Source organism: Bufo bufo, chromosome 1, assembly GCF_905171765.1.
Source record: "Bufo bufo chromosome 1, aBufBuf1.1, whole genome shotgun sequence".
NCBI lineage: Eukaryota > Metazoa > Chordata > Amphibia > Anura > Bufonidae > Bufo > Bufo bufo.
In genome coordinates, this window is record NC_053389.1 from 463,975,548 (window position 1) to 463,991,632 (window position 16,085).

The following is a 16,085-nucleotide window of genomic DNA, read 5'->3' on the forward strand; positions in this document are numbered from 1 at the left end:
AAAAGGCTCTATTAATCCATGTTGTGACAGTACAAACATATGCGTTTGAATCTCTTCTGTTAGCAGTAGAATGGCTGTGAGTCACTATTAGGCTTAGTTCACACTTCACTTATTTGGGTAGTTATTCTCATCAGTTAGTGTCAGCCCAAAGCAGGTGTGGGTCAAAACCGCAGAACAGATGCAGATCTATTGATGATACCTAATCAGAGAGTAGGCTCGGTTCCTGAATTTGGCTCACAATAAGTGATAGAAATAACTGACCAAATAATTAATCGTCGTGGACTCAATCATGCAGTGGTCCAAGATTCAAATAGTGGCCCCATGACAGTGGGGGTCAGCAATTCACATCATTGCTTGTTTTTCTGATCAGTCAGAAGAACAACCCAAAAAAGTGGATACTGTAGTTTGAACATCTGCCTTCAAACTGTCAGCATTTGGTCAGCGTTTGACCAGTATTGGTAAGACAAATACAGGAGTGGGTCCAAAACAGAGATAACAAGTTATGGAAATATTTGAATGTCTTCTGTGTTTTGGCTTTTGGCTTCCAAATCATGATCAAATCCTGATGCAAAATACTGAGTGTGATAGAGGCCTGATGCTCAGTTTGCATGAGTTTTGTCCATTTGACTCTGTAATCGGCTTTATTCAGATGGAAAATAAGTCCTGCATGCAGGACTTTAATGGCCTCTATCACATGGTCAGTATTTGGTCAGTTGTTTGCATAAGTATTTAATCAGTACTGGTAAGGCAAAAAAAGAAGTGGGTCCAAAACAGACATAACATGTGATGGCAATATGTGTATGTCTTCTGTGTTTTGGACTTTTCTGTACTTCTGATGGATCAGAAGAACGGAAGAATAGACGGTGATATCAACTTAACCAAACAGGGACACTAGTGGCCCTTTAACAGACTGGTGAGGGTGGAAAAATCATGAAGATTCACAATAGTGTCGTCGGAACAGAGTGGTAAGGGCAGCAACAGAAAGAAGAGTCCCAATAGTGGCCCCGGAGCAGAGTGGGAAGGGGGGCAATAGCAGTGGCAGTAACATTAGGGGCAGATGTCAGTAGAGGCAGCAGGCGTGTGGAATCAGACGGGTGACAACATCAGAATAATGGCAGCAGCACATGGGCAGAAGTAAGGGGGCAATTTTTCACAATGTTCCGATGTGGCAGCACACTATAGTCAGATCATTACTGCCAGAATGATTTAGACTGTTGTATCAGGCACCTGTGTCTGGAAATTCTGGTTGATCCAGGCCTGATTCATCTTTATAAAGGTTAGTCTCTAAACATTTTGTGTTGAAAGGCGAATTCTCTTTGGGGTAATTGTGCCATCAGCCACACAAAACACTCACTATGATGTCACACTACTGGCTGGGCATGAGTTGCGGCCACAAATTATGTTTGGCTGCCCAGTAGTCCAGGGTATCTTGGATCTGAGGTGACAGAGTGCACTCCAAGTATGCCACCACCTGCTGGTTCAGGTTCTGCTCTGTTTATTGCTGCTGGGTGGTTTCTTTAGTAGGTGGGTGAAGAACAGTGCTCAATAGAGACTCAAGAATGTATTTGCTGCTGATTGAACTGGTCCTGCTTATGCCCCCCCCATCCCCCTTCCAGGAGTCACTGCAGTGGTGCATAAGCTCAGAGGGTCCCACCTGTTAGACCTTCATGAGGATAGGCAATAGCACGTGTAGGAAGCAACCAACCTGACTACAAAGGATGTCTCGATAGTAGTTGACTTTTTTTTATCTCTCTCAAAAGGTATAAAAAAGGCCCCAATTATAAACCAGTGGCAAGGGTCTAACATTGTGGAGAGCCAGTAGTCATCCTATTCTTCTGCCGAATGGTGATAATGCAACATGCAACATGCAACTCAGCATGCATCTAGATATTTTCACAGGGACTGCAAGGAAATCCCTGCCTCCATCTCCACTGCATACTGCCACGATCTGTCGGGGTCATCTGCGTCATCTTTGTCATCACCCTCTAGCTCCTCGTGCTCCTGCTCCTTCTGTCACTTAGACAGATAAACCACCTAGTTCTGTATAGAATTCCTGATTGTTTATATCCTCCTCCTTCTGTGCCAGTTCAGCCTCCATAGGGCTCAGGTGGACATGAAATGTAGGCACCAAATCTTCTGTCCGCTCTCCAGTCAGATTTATCAGCATTGCCTCCAGGACATAAAGGCGTGGAATGGCATCATTCATTTTGCAGTCCTGGCAACTGAAAGTGGCTACCTCAAAGGGCCTGAGCAAATAGCAGGTGTCTTACATGAGCTGCCACTGTATAATGTCAAAGTTACACCAGGGAGTAGTCAACTTTGCCTACATCATCAAGAAATCGGTCATAGGTTTCCTCTGCTCATACAGTTGATCCAACATGGGGAGTGTGGAGTTCCAGCGTGTGGAAATGTCACATATAAGGCAATGTAAGGGAACACCATTCTGGTTTTGCAGCTCAAGAAGGGCGTATTGTGCACGGTAAGACTAAATGAAGTGCATACACTGTTTTCTTGACATTTTTAAGATGTCTTGCAGTTGGGTGGAAGACTTCAGGAAGCAGGTGACAACAATGTTAAAGATATGCACCATGCAGGGTGCATTGCTCAGCCCTCCCTAGACAGAATGTTCTTCCTGTTATCGGTGACCATTGTTCCTATCTGCAGTTGGTGTGGAGACAGCCAGTATTCAATTTCATGGTTGGTGACATGGAGCAATTCCTCCCCGGTTTTACTTTGTTCGCCCAGGTTGACCAGGTGCAGATAGAAGGTATGCTGGTGGTCCATTCTGAACTGTGCATACAGTGGATGCTGAAGACAAGGTGGAGGATGAGGAGGCAGGGGAGGACATTGGCGCAAAAATCCCACGATTACAACATGGAGGTGGCATTGCCATCACCTGGTCATGTTGCTGGCATGCTTGGGATGAAACCACATTTATCCAGTGGGCTTTAAAGGAGATATATTGTCCTTTTGATCATAGTTATAGCTCCACACATTAGTGATGGCATGCACTGTACCAGACACTGACAGGCTCAAGGGCTGGCTAACTTTCTGCTTAACCGCCTCACGTCCGCCCATAGGATATAAACGTCCTATGGGTGGACGTCTATTTCTGACAGCACGTTTTAAAACGTCCTGTCAGAAATAGCAGCTGCACGCTAATCGTGCAGCTGCTGATCGGGTTGCCCGCTGTCAGTGACAGCAGGGCAACCCAGAGATAAGGCAGGGACAGTGCCCAGGTGTCCCTGCCTTCACGATCGCTGCAGACACAGCGCTCACCGAGCGCTGTGTCTGCAGAGCAGGAAGCGCTGTGCGCTTCCTGTTCCGGCCCGGCGGTCATGTGACCGCCGGGACCGGAGAGTGCAGGGGCTGTGTGAGGTCTCTCAGAGACCTCGATCAGCCCTGCTGTGAGGCTGTACAGCGCAGGATTGCTGCTGTACAGCCTCTATAGGGGTGCATTTGTCCTGTAACTGGGGCTACTATGTCAGCCCCAGTTACAGGAGAAATCAACAGTGAAAAAAAAAAAAAAAAGTGAAGTAAATGTCCCCCAGAGGTCTTGTATGACCTTATGGGGGACGAAAAGTGTAAAATAAAATAAAAATAAAATAAAGTGTTGAAAAAATAAAATAAAAAAAAGGTTCACATGTAAAAACAAAAAAAATCCCAAGTAAGGAATAAAAAAAAAAAAAAAAAAATAGAAAAAATAAAATAAAATAGACATATTTAGTATTGCCGCATCCGTAAAAACCAGCTCTATAAAAATATCACATGACCTAACCCCTCGGGTGAACACCGTAAAAAATAAATAAAAAAAACTGTGTCAAAACAAGCAATTTTTGTCACCTTGCATCACAAAAGGTGCAACACCAAGTGATCAAAAACGCGTATGTCCCACAAAATGGTACCAATAAAACCGTCACCTCATCCCGCAAAAAATGAGCCCCTACATAAGAAAATCTCTCAAAAAATAAAAAAACTATAGCTCTTAGAACATGGAGACACTAAAACATCATTTTTTTGGTTTCAAAAATGCTATTATTGTGTTAAAGTGAAACAAATAAAAAAAAGTATACATATTAGGTATTGCCGCGTCCGTAAAAACCAGCTCTATAAAAATATCACATGACCTAACCCCTCGGGTGAACACCGTAAAAAATAAATAAGAAAAACTGTGTCAAAACAAGCAATTTTTGTCACCTTGCATCACAAAAGGTGCAACACCAAGTGATCAAAAACGCGTATGTCCCACAAAATAGTACCAATAAAACCGTCACCTCATCCCGCAAAAAATGAGCCCCTACATAAGAAAATCTCTCAAAAAATAAAAAAACTATAGCTCTCAGAACATGGACACATTAAAACATAATTTTTTGGTTTCAAAAATGCTATTATTGTGTAAAACTTTAATAAATGAGAAAAAGTATACATATTAGGTATCGCCACGTCCGTAACAATCTGCTCTATAAAAATGTCACTTGACTGAACCCCTCAGGTGAACGCTGTAAAAATAAATAAATAGAAACTGTGCTAAAACAACCAATTTTTTGGTCACCTTGCCCCATAAAGTGTTATAATGAATGATCAAAAAATCATATGTACCCAAAAATAGTACTAATAAAACTGGCACCTTATCCCCTAGTTTCCAAAATGGGGTCACTTCTTGGGATTTTCTACTGTAAGGGTGCATCAGGGGGCTTCAAATGGGAAATGGCATCTAAAAACCATGTGGAGTTCCTTTCCTTCTGCGCCCTGCCGTGTGCCCATACAGCAGTTTACGACCACATGTGGGGTGTTTCTGTAAACCGCAGAATCTGGGTAATAAATATTGAGTTTTGTTTGGCTGTTAACCATCGATGTGTTAAAGAAAACAATTGATTAAAATGGAAAATCTGCCAAAAAAGTGAAATTTAAAAATTTGATCTCCATTTTCCTTTAATTCTTGTGGAACGCCTAAAGGGTTAACAAAGTTTGTAAAATCGGTTTTGAATACCTTGAGGGGTGTAGTTTCTACAATGGGGTCATTTATGGGGGTATCCACTATGTAGGCCCCACAAAGTGACTTCAGACCTGAACTGGTCCTTATAAAGTGGGTTTTGGCAATTTTCTTACAAATTTGAAGAATTGCTTCTAAACTTCTAAGCCTTCTAACGTCCTAAAAAAATAAAATGACATTTCCAAAATGATGCCAACATAAAGTAGACATATGGGAAATGTTAAATAATAACTATTTTATGAGGTATCACTTTCTGTTTTGAAAGCAGAGAAATTGAAATTTAGAAAATTGCGAATTTTTCAAATTTTTGGGTAAATTTGGGATTTTTTCATAAATAAAGGTGAAATATTTTGACTCAAATTTATGACTATCATGAAGTACAATGTGTCACGAGAAAACAATCTCTGAATGACTTGGATAAATAAAGGTGTTCCAAAGTTATTACCACATAAAGTGAGATATGTCAGTTTTGCAAAATTTGGCCTGGTCAGGAAGGGGGCAAAGGGCCCAGATGGGAAGTGGTTAACATACATGTGCAGGGCTGGTACATCTTTTTTTCAGTTCTCAAAAATCTTCAGAGTACGCAATATATAAAAGGGAAGGACTGTGGTACCAGCAACTTGGCTAAAAACATGTTCAGCTTTTTCACCGTTGGATAAGTGCACTAATACGGTTTTATCTTTTCAATCGTCTCGGTGATAGATTGCTGGCAAAACTTTTGATAATGAGGAGGAGGAGGAGCATCAGGAGCAGTAGACGAAGTGGAGGAATGACAGATTCCTTCTGCTGAGGTTGAGGAGCCCTGACTGCTGGACAAGGTGTGTGGGACACTGGGAGATGCAGTGGTTGCAGTGTCAGGCTGTACCACTACAATAGAGCCACAGTTTTCCATGGCCACTTTATGGTGACTCTCTATGTGTTGACACCCTGACCGCAATTCACCTCTCCTTCAGCTTGTGCTGGCCTGTAGCTGCTGACTACCCTCACTAAGCTCACCCTCACTGAAAAGCGAGACTGGCAGTATGCATTACTTCCCGAGCAGAAGGAGCAGCAAGAGAAAGAGGCAGTTGCAGGACAGATGAGGGCAAAGAGGTTGTTACTTGGCCATGCCAACTAAGTGTTGTGTCACCGATTCCTGGCTGTGTGTATCTGTTGTCACCTGTGATTATGTTGAAGAGCGAGTCAACCATTCCAGTACAGCTGGATTGTTAGTCAAAACACAACCAGAGGATGACAGTGGCAGCTCTGGCCTGTTGCTGTGACTGCTACTACCACTACCCCTTCTTCTGCTGCTATTTGTGCTGGCTACAGCAACATTTTTGCCACTGCCCTTTCCTTTTGAGTTGCAAAGAGGAACTCGTCTGCACTAGGTCCGTGCGGCGAGCGGATGGACACAAGGCGCAAAACACAACCCAAGCTTGGATACAACGTTTTTTTTATTATAAATGGAAAGACGACCCCTTTATCAAGTCTATAAAAAACAAAGTTAAGAAATATAAATGATAATAAGTTCATGATGTTGGAGGAGAATAGATAAAATATGTCTATATGTATATATTTTAGATTACTTCATAAATAGATAAAGAAATAAATAGCTCCAAAAATAAAAATATATTTTTTTTTAATAAAATTTAAAATCAAAAAACCTTTTAGGGGTGTATTAGTTTAATATATTTTCATAAATACGTACAAGTGTAAATATATACGTGGCAGCGGGTGGAATTACATGGTTTAAAATGCAATGCAATACAAAGGGTACCCACAATGGGATGAACCATACTTCTGCGGATCGATAAAGGAATGCGAACTGGATGAATCCGAGTATAAATAAATATATAAATGCATACAGAATTAAGTAGGTTTCAACCTAGGTTAGGGATGGGTGCTGTCACCCAGATTAAAAGACTGGACAGTTGGTACCGCTGTTTACAGATGTGAATGTACTGTATGCAGGCTTCATAATAGAAAGGTAAACTAACGGTACCTGTATCCTTGTCACCGTAGGCTTGCTGAGGGAAACTCCTGTAAAGTCCCTTTTAAAGGGAATAATGGTCGGCACAGCTGTGATAAAATCATGGGGTAGTGTTAGATTGAAGATTGTGGTTTAAATCATGTCAGGTTATGGGTGATAAGCATTTAACAGTATGCTAATTTGGTTCATATCGGGTTGTAGAGAGTACGCATTTGATAGTTTGCTGATCGGATTCTATATTTATTAAATAGTGTGCTTGTGGAAGTATGCTATTTAATGTGGGTGGTATGGTAGGCGATGTTTTTGAATAGTAATAGTAGTAGTACTGCAGATGTATCAGATCAATGGAACGTGATTTGTTGGTATAGCATAGGGTATTACCTGGAGGATGCGGCTGGGGAGTATCTCAGTGGAGCGGCGCTTCTGTACTTGCTGCACGTGTAGCGTGCGGTGTAGGAAAGTGCGCGCTATCCAGAGGTTAAGATGGGACTGGGGGGCGTGTGAGGGGGCGGTCGCTGACATCGGAGGCTGAGCCGCCTGATAGTTACAGCAATGTGTATCGCTGATGATGGGGAGTGGCAGGGGGTAGGGAGGAGGTAGCGCAGCGGTGTGTTTTGCTGCGATGTGTTGCAGGTACCGAGTGATGATGATGATGGGGATTTGGGCTGTGAGGTTATGGGTGTGGAACAGAAGGATGCCTGTGAACAATTTGATGGGAAGGGAGTGATGGTATGAGGATAGAGCGAATTTGTAGGATGATATATTGTGCTTAGTCATGATGGTTGGCTGCACTGTTGGGGAAGTCTCATAGGTGGGAGTGAGTCACAGTGGGCGATGTATATTGGTGTCTCTGATCGACAGACTATATAATGGTAGGAGGGTGTTGGGGAATGGTGTGGGGGTATCTATCTGTCCTAGATAAAGTGGTATGATGTTGCTTTAGTACTGCATGGGATGAGTGGAGTCCATTCGGTTCGAGTGTGTGGAGTTTTAATATCCAAAACATTTCGCGTCTTTAGAGGGTCCTGTATCTATCCGGACAGTGGGCCTCGATGTGTTCTATAAGAGTTATGGACAACTTTGAGGGATCCTGGTTGTGGGTGGCCAGGTAGTCTGGAGACGCTGTGTTTCAGGTAGCCCTTAGTGATATTTGACCGGTGTTTACTAAGAGAGTAGTGGATACATGGAATAGCCTTCCTGCAGAAGTGGTAGCTGAAAATACAGTGAAGGAGTTTAAGCATGCATGGGATAGGCATAAGGCCATCCTTCATATAAGATAGGGCCAGCGGCTATTCATAGTATTCAGTATATTGGGCAGACTAGATGGGCCAAATGGTTCTTATCTGCCGACACATTCTATGTTTCTATGTTTGTATGTTTGTTGATGCGCTCCCTTAAGGCCTGGATAGTCTGGCCGACATACTGCAAACCACATTCACATTCCAAGAGGTATAGCACATAGGATGTGCAACTATACAGGAGTTTCCCTCAGCAAGCCTACGGTGACAAGGATACAGGTACCGTTAGTTTACCTTTCTATTATGAAGCCTGCATACAGTACATTCACATCTGTAAACAGCGGTACCAACTGTCCAGTCTTTTAATCTGGGTGACAGCACCCATCCCTAACCTAGGGTGAAACCTTCATAATTGTGTATGCATTTATATATTTATTTATACTCGGATTCATCCAGTTCGCATTCCTTTATCGATCTGCAGAAGTATGGTTCATCCCATCGTGGGTACCCTTTGTATTGCATTGCATTTTAAACAATGTAATTCCACCCGCTGCCACGTATATATTTAAACCTGTACGTATTTATGAAATTATATGAAACTAATACACCCTAATACACTAATTATATGAAACTAAAATTTCAAATTTTATTTAAAAAAAATATATTTTTATTTTTGGAGCTATTTTTCTTTATCTATTTATGAAGTAATCTAAAATATATACATATAGACATATTTTATCGATTCTCCTCCAACCATCATGAACTTATTATCATTTATATTTCTCAAATTATTGTATTAACTTTGTTTTTTTCTAGACCTGATAAAGGGGTCCTGTGTACCCCGAAACGCGTCGTCTTTCCATTTATAATAAAAAAACTTTGTATCCAAGCTTGGGTTGTGTTTTGCACCTTGTGTCCATCCGCTCGCCGCACGGACCTAGTGCAGACGAGTTCCTCTTTGCATTTCCCTTGCCAAAGTGGCAGCTTGGCCCCCGCCCGTGGTCTATCTGGACACCACCCAGCAGCACCAACCCAGACAGCCTCAACCCTTCTACCCTACCTCCACCAGAGTTGCACTATATTCAGTGCAACCAAACCAGGTGAGTAACACTCACTCATCCTGGTTAGGAGTAAGTGAAATTATCTTGTTCACCGTCACCTATGAGCGCCTTCTCTCTTTTTTTGTGGCCACTTGATTGCTTTCCTTTTGAGCGCCCAGACAACTGTCTTGTTGGCCAAAGTGTACAGTAACTGAATCAGTATTGTAGCAGATTAAGTATGAATGTCTCAGCAGATGTATTATAAAAACACACCTATATATTAGACCGCCTTTTCACAATGAGTCTGATGCACAGTAAGTCTATGTATAACAGAATTGACTAATTATGAATGGTGCAGCAGATGACCTTGAAAAAACAAACCTATATACTAGACCGCATATTGGCGATGAGTCTGATGCACGGTAAGTGTGTATAACTGTACTGATTAATTATTAAAGGCACAGTAGTTAAACTAGGTAAATGCACCTATATATGAGACCACCTGTTGACAATGATTCTGATGCACAGTAAATCTATGTATAACAGAACAGATTAAGTATAAATGGCGCAGCAGGTGAACTAGATAAACGTGCCTATATATTTGACCGCTTGTTGACAATGAGACTGATGCACAGTAAATTTATGTATAACAGAACAGATTAAGTTTAAATGGCCCAGCAGATGTCATAGGTGAATATAGATTTATATTTAACCGCCTGTTCAGACTAAGTCTGGTGCGCAATAAGTATAACAGAATAGATTATGGCCTCTTTCACACAGGTTTGTGCGCCCCGTGGTCATGCTGCGGCCCGCAAAATTCGGGCCGCAATGCACAAGCACAGTCCGTGGGGCAGCGGCATCGGATCGCGGACCCATTCACTTGAATGGGTCCGCGATCCAGCCGTTCTGCAAAAAGATAGGACATGTTCTATCTTTTTGCGGAATGGAAGTACGGGACGAAACCCCACGGATGCACTCCGTAGTGCTTTCATAGGGTTCCGTGCTTCCGTTCCGCACCATTCCACATCTCCGGATTTGTGGACCCATTGAAGTGAATGGGTCCGCATCCGTAATGCGGAATGCCCACGGAATGGCACCCGTGTATTGCGGATCCGCAAATGCGGTCCGCAATATGGCAACAGGGTGCACACACCAGTGTGAAAGAGGCCTAAGAATGAATGGCACAACAGATGAACAAGATGCACAGGGCGATTACACTGAGCATGTACTATCCTTGCAGTCTTCCTATGCTCTCCCTACAGTGTGTAAAAGCTCTTATACATATGCATAGTTTTTTATGATATACTGCTTTTGATCGTTAATAGCACATTTCATAGAAAAATATATTTTTTGTCGCATTCAAAGAGGCATTTTTTTTTTTTAAGATCATTTTGGCAACTTTTTATTATAGTGGTTGAATGGGGAAAAAGAGATTCTGTCATGGTTTTTTGTTGTTATATGTCATTCACCACATGATTTAAAGGATAACTGTCGTATATATATATTTTTATGAGTATTGGATTGTGGTGATTAATATCACCTTGGTGGCCCTATTTCAACTTTTCACTGTGTATTCAATTACCCCTTAATTCCACATTTTTGTTCTCTGTACTGCCTACTTTTACCTGTGCTTAAAATAGGGTTGCTAGGCATGGTCCGTCTATCTGTTGATAGACGGAGCACGCAGAAGCAAGGCTACGTGCAGGCTCACATTACTGACAGCCAGGGACTGTAAGTAAATGATTAAAGCCAGGTCCTTGAAGGTGCCACTCCCTCAAGCATATACTACATAAACAATAAAAAAAAGACAGAAAAAAACAAAGATAAAAACATCATGCACTGTATGATAAATAAATGTGCGGATGTCCCTGGCCACATTCATGAAAAAAAAATCACAGAAATAAGGTAATAACGCACTTAATAAAATAGATGCAAGCATTATATATGGACAAAGTCCTCACTCTAATGTGATAAAATCTGAGACACTTAGCCAATATATTTTGATCAAAACACATCTGTGCCTGCCTACCAAGCCCCAAGGTGGTCTCAGGTCAGGCGGGTCCTATGCTAAACCTACCTAAGCCGTTGGGCTTCTATGTTCAATGTTCTATGTGGATAAGTGCAAGATAATGCACCTGGGGCGTAAAAACCCAAGGGCAGAATATAGAATATTTGACACAGTCCTGACCTCAGTATCTGAGGAAAGGGATTTAGGAGTAATTATTTCAGAAGACTTAAAGGTGGGAAGACAATGTAATAGGGCAGCACGAAATGCCAGCAGAATGCTTGGATGTATAGGGAGAGGTATAAGCAGTAGAAAGAGTGAAGTGCTTATGCCGCTGTACAGAACACTGGTGAGACCTCACTTGGAGTATTGTGCGCAGTACTGGAGGCCATATCTCCAGAAGGATATAGATACTCTAGAGAGAGTTCAGAGAAGAGCTACTAAACTAGTACATGGATTGCAGGATAAAACTTACCAGGAAAGGTTAAAGGACCTTAATATGTATAGCTTGGAAGAAAGAAGAGACAGAGGGGATATGATAGAAACTTAAATACATAAAGGGAATCAACTCGGTAAAGGAGGAGAGCATATTTAAAAGAAGAAAAACTACCACAAGAGGACACAGTTTTAAATTAGAGGGGCAAAGGTTTAAAAGTAATATAAGGAAGTATTACTTTACTGAGAGAGTAGTGGATGCATGGAATAGCCTTCCTGCAGAAGTGGTAGCTGCAAATACAGTGAAGGGGTTTAAGCATGCATGGGATAGGCATAAGGCTATCCTTCATATAAGATAGGGCCAGGGACTATTCATAGGATTCAGATATATTGGGCAGACTAGATGGGCCAAATGGTTCTTATCTGCCGACACATTCTATGTTTCTATGTTTCAGGAGCACAGACCCCGTTTTAATCTTTGTTTTTTCAGTTTTTTTTTGTTTATGTAGTATATGCTTGAGGGAGTGGCACCTTCAAGTGTGAATGCGCTCCAATTTTATCTTGGGAGTAGCATTCCTTTGCACTTTTGCCCTTCCTAGCTAATAGACCGCCTTTATTAGGTGGTACATATAGGTGTGCTTGCTCCTCCTCCCATTGGTTCTGCGCTCCTGAACATAGAAGCCCAACGGCTTAGGTAGGTTTAGCGTAGGACCCGCCTAACCTGAGACCACCTTTGCGCTTGGTAGGCGGGCACAGATGTGTTTTGATCAAAATATATTGGCTAAGTGTCTCAGATTTTATCATATCAGAGTGAGGACTTTGTCCATATATAATGCTTGCATCTATTTTATTAAGTGCATTATTACCTTATTTCTGTGATTTTTTTTTTTTTTTTATGAATGTGGCCAGGGCCATCCGAACATTTATTTATCATACCATGCAGGATGTTTTTATCTTTGTGGTGTGAACCTACAGTAGCCTAACAAACCAGTAAGTAACAAACCAGCAGCGGGGGCTCCACATCTGACAGTTCCGGGTAACAAGAGATTTCTACGAACAATCTATGGAGGGGGACACCTCATCCTCCCCGCAATGGAAGGCGGCAGCAGAGCTAAGGATCTCCGCCACTTTGGGCTCCGACAGGAAGCCCGGCACCCGCTCCAGCTGCAGGAAGACTCACAGCTCCTCAGGACCTTAGGACAGGAGCTCCTCCAGTGTCAGGCTCTGGGCCTCACTGTACAGGTCCGGGAGCACTGCGGGAACCTAGGGGCAAGTCATCCAGACACTGGGACAGGTTTGCCATGGCTGTAGCCGCCGATACAAGCGGCTACTGACTCAGACAGTAGAGTCGGAGGGGAAAAGATGTGGAGGGATGTGTGGAGAAAGGTTGCGGAGGATCGGGCATAGTGTAGTGTACAGTACAAGCAGGAATAAATACTACCACATGAAACTGAAGTTCCATGCGCCATCTGCTGTTTACAAACCAAAATTGCACCCTGAATTTTCTTATTACTCTACGCGCTTCATTCTCTAATGAAACAGGATATCGCTCTGCGCTCACACGATTCTACTATGATCGCTAGCGCTGCTACATCTGTACTTCATCACAAAGCACATTTTTATCTAAGTAGCGGGTGCAATGACAGGGGATCATTGTAGCCCTCAGATGCCGCGTTCATACATGATCGAGGCATCTGAGAGTAATAATACAATGTAAAATTAACATTAAAACATTATACTTACCACCACCATTTGCTTGCGATGGGCCGCCATCTTGCTTGAAGATCTTGCGTAAAATCGTACGGCCCGAGATGATGTTCTCACACCGGCCAGCATGGTGACGTCATATGTCACCACGCACAAGATTTCAGCCAAGATCTTCAATCAAGATGGTGGCCGGCCTATTGTGAGCAATTGGAGAAGGTGAGTATCATTTTATTTTGTTTTTTACACTATTTCAGGTTCTGCCATACCCACTTAGTGAATTCTGCGGTCTTTAGGAAGCTGATGGTGTTCGGTCCTCCTTGCTGGAAGATGCCTAGCCAGCATTATTTATTTAAAAAAGCCACTCCTTATAATTCTCGCTGCAAGGGGTATGCCACAGTGGACACCTGAAGCAGCTGTTACGTGCAGGGATGGTAAATATGTTTCACAGCGCACTGGGTCAATGTTTTGTGCGGCAGCATTGAGGCAGCATCGCAGCAAGAAGGCCAGGTCCTATTGACACTTCCATGTTTATGTTGATCTGGTACCCACACATGGTGCTTATTCGCATTCTCCATGTCCTTCTCCATGGACAACCTCCCATCCCTAACAGCACCAGGGCAGACTGTCACTCCCACTCCCCTTACCTCTTATCATATGTTTAAAGTGAAGCGTTTCCATGCCTTTTTAGAGCTAATTGGGCTTGGCGACAGTAGCCACAGTTTTACAGTATCAAGCAACAAACATTCCACTGGCTGTTTCCCTACCAACTCCAACTGGGAAAGATGGTCATCAGCAATAGCGTCAACATTGTGGCTGCTCTGCATTTGTGGAAAATAACACATGCTCCCTGCACATAATCGATTTACACTTTTTGAAAAAGTGGCTTGTAGAGGGTGCTGGCCAAATACAGGAGACTGTCCTGTTGTGCAATGGGTGCCTCCCCCCAGGGCCATCTATATCGCGTCCCAGGTGTAGGAATGCTGAATGGTGTAGTGCGGCCTAAAAGTCTCTTTATGTGTCACGGTGCTCCTACCTGGATACAGCTGGACCCCAGGCTTTGGCTCCGAAGCATTAAAAAAGGGGAAATAATTGAAGGATTGGAAAGAATAACTTGAGTCCAGACCTTGAGATGAAGTTCAACAGCAGCTTTACTTTGAATAATCATTTCTTCCAACAGCTTATAGGCTTTGTCTTGGTTCCAGCAGGCTTTAGCATTAAACTGGCAGGCAAACTCAACTCTGCTCTATCCTTCTTTCACTCTTATGTACTGACAAGCTGATTTAGTAACTTGGCTTCTTCTTTATGCTGCACTTCACACTTTAGTCGGACTTATCCTCAGCCGAGGAACTAATCTCCTGGCTCCTGAGGCTTTAGGCTTCTGCCTCCATGGCCAGCAGAGCTTAATGTGCTCTGGCTGGCATGTGTAACCTCCCAGAGTTATGTTACTAAACTCTTTTTCCCCGCTACTATTTGTTGGTAACATGTGCCTTGTCAACTAATGTGATTTATTTAATATTCCTCACAAATGTGCATATTCTAAGCTTGTTACATGTATTTTGCTGTAATTTCCATGTACACCAGCAGGTGGCAGCAATATGTTAACAGGGCCTTAGTAACAGTTTAGCATTTCTAGACTGGAATAGTACATTCCAGTTTAGCTCCCCCTCTTTGAGCAGAGTGGGCTCGCCCATGTCCTGCCTCATGGGGAGGAAAGGAAGTTAGAGTCAGTGTGCCAGCCACCCCAGCTAGGGGAAGGCTGTGCTGGTAGGAGCTCCCAGTTCTAGGGATCCCAACCCAGGATCGTGTCTCGGCTGAGACCAAAGATCACCATTCCCAGTCTGAGTCCTTCAGCCTCAACTGGTGACAAGCAAGCAACCACCTCCAGAACTCCAGGAAGAACCATACCCTGTGAGCTAACTGTGAGTACCATCTAGAGACCAGGAGAAGCCAAATTCCTCCTCAGCTAGTCAGTCCCATCCACAGCAGAAGATAGACAGAGCAGAAGATATAGATTCCTGCCACATATTACAGAGCCATAAGCAGACGACTTATCCTGCAAGAGAGCTCCAGGCACATGATAGAAGCAGAGATATTGATCCCTGCCATATATTGCCAATACCTGCTGGGAACCAAGGACTATTGCTGTATCTCATGTGGATTAATGCTGCATCCAGTAAAGACCAGTTTGAATTATATTCCAAGTCTGGATCTCATTTACTGCTACCAAAACCCTCAATTACTCCTACTAGCAACACACTCATTTATTGCAAGTGAGCCAGGATCCAGGAGTCCAGCCGTACCAAGGTAGGAGACACCGTTGACACTATACCCACTACTACACAGAGACATTACACCACTCTGACATTCCTAACCTGGTACGTGAGCTACAACTTCTTAAAAGGCCCAGTATTAGTACCCTGCGCACGCTGCAATTGGCGTCACAAACAAAAACCATAGACTATTATACACATATCCTGACCCACTGCATAATTGTTGTCCGTGTAACTGTACCCACAGTCCGGCTCATTGCACATAGAAACATAGAAACATAGAATGTGTCGGCAGATAAGAACCATTTGGCCCATCTAGTCTGCCCAATATACTGAATACTATGGATAGCCCCCGGCCCTATCTTATATGAAGGATGGCCTTATGCCTATCCCATGCATGCTTAAACCCCTTCACTGTATTTGCA

General features: G+C 43.0%; 1 protein-coding gene across 1 annotated transcript in view; it reads right to left on the reverse strand.

Moving 5' to 3' along the window:
- The window catches only part of LOC120979732 (solute carrier family 23 member 1-like), a 652,539-nt gene that overhangs the window by 57,719 nt on the left and 578,735 nt on the right, over positions 1–16,085 (reverse strand). The gene's annotated exons all lie outside the window — the stretch shown is intronic.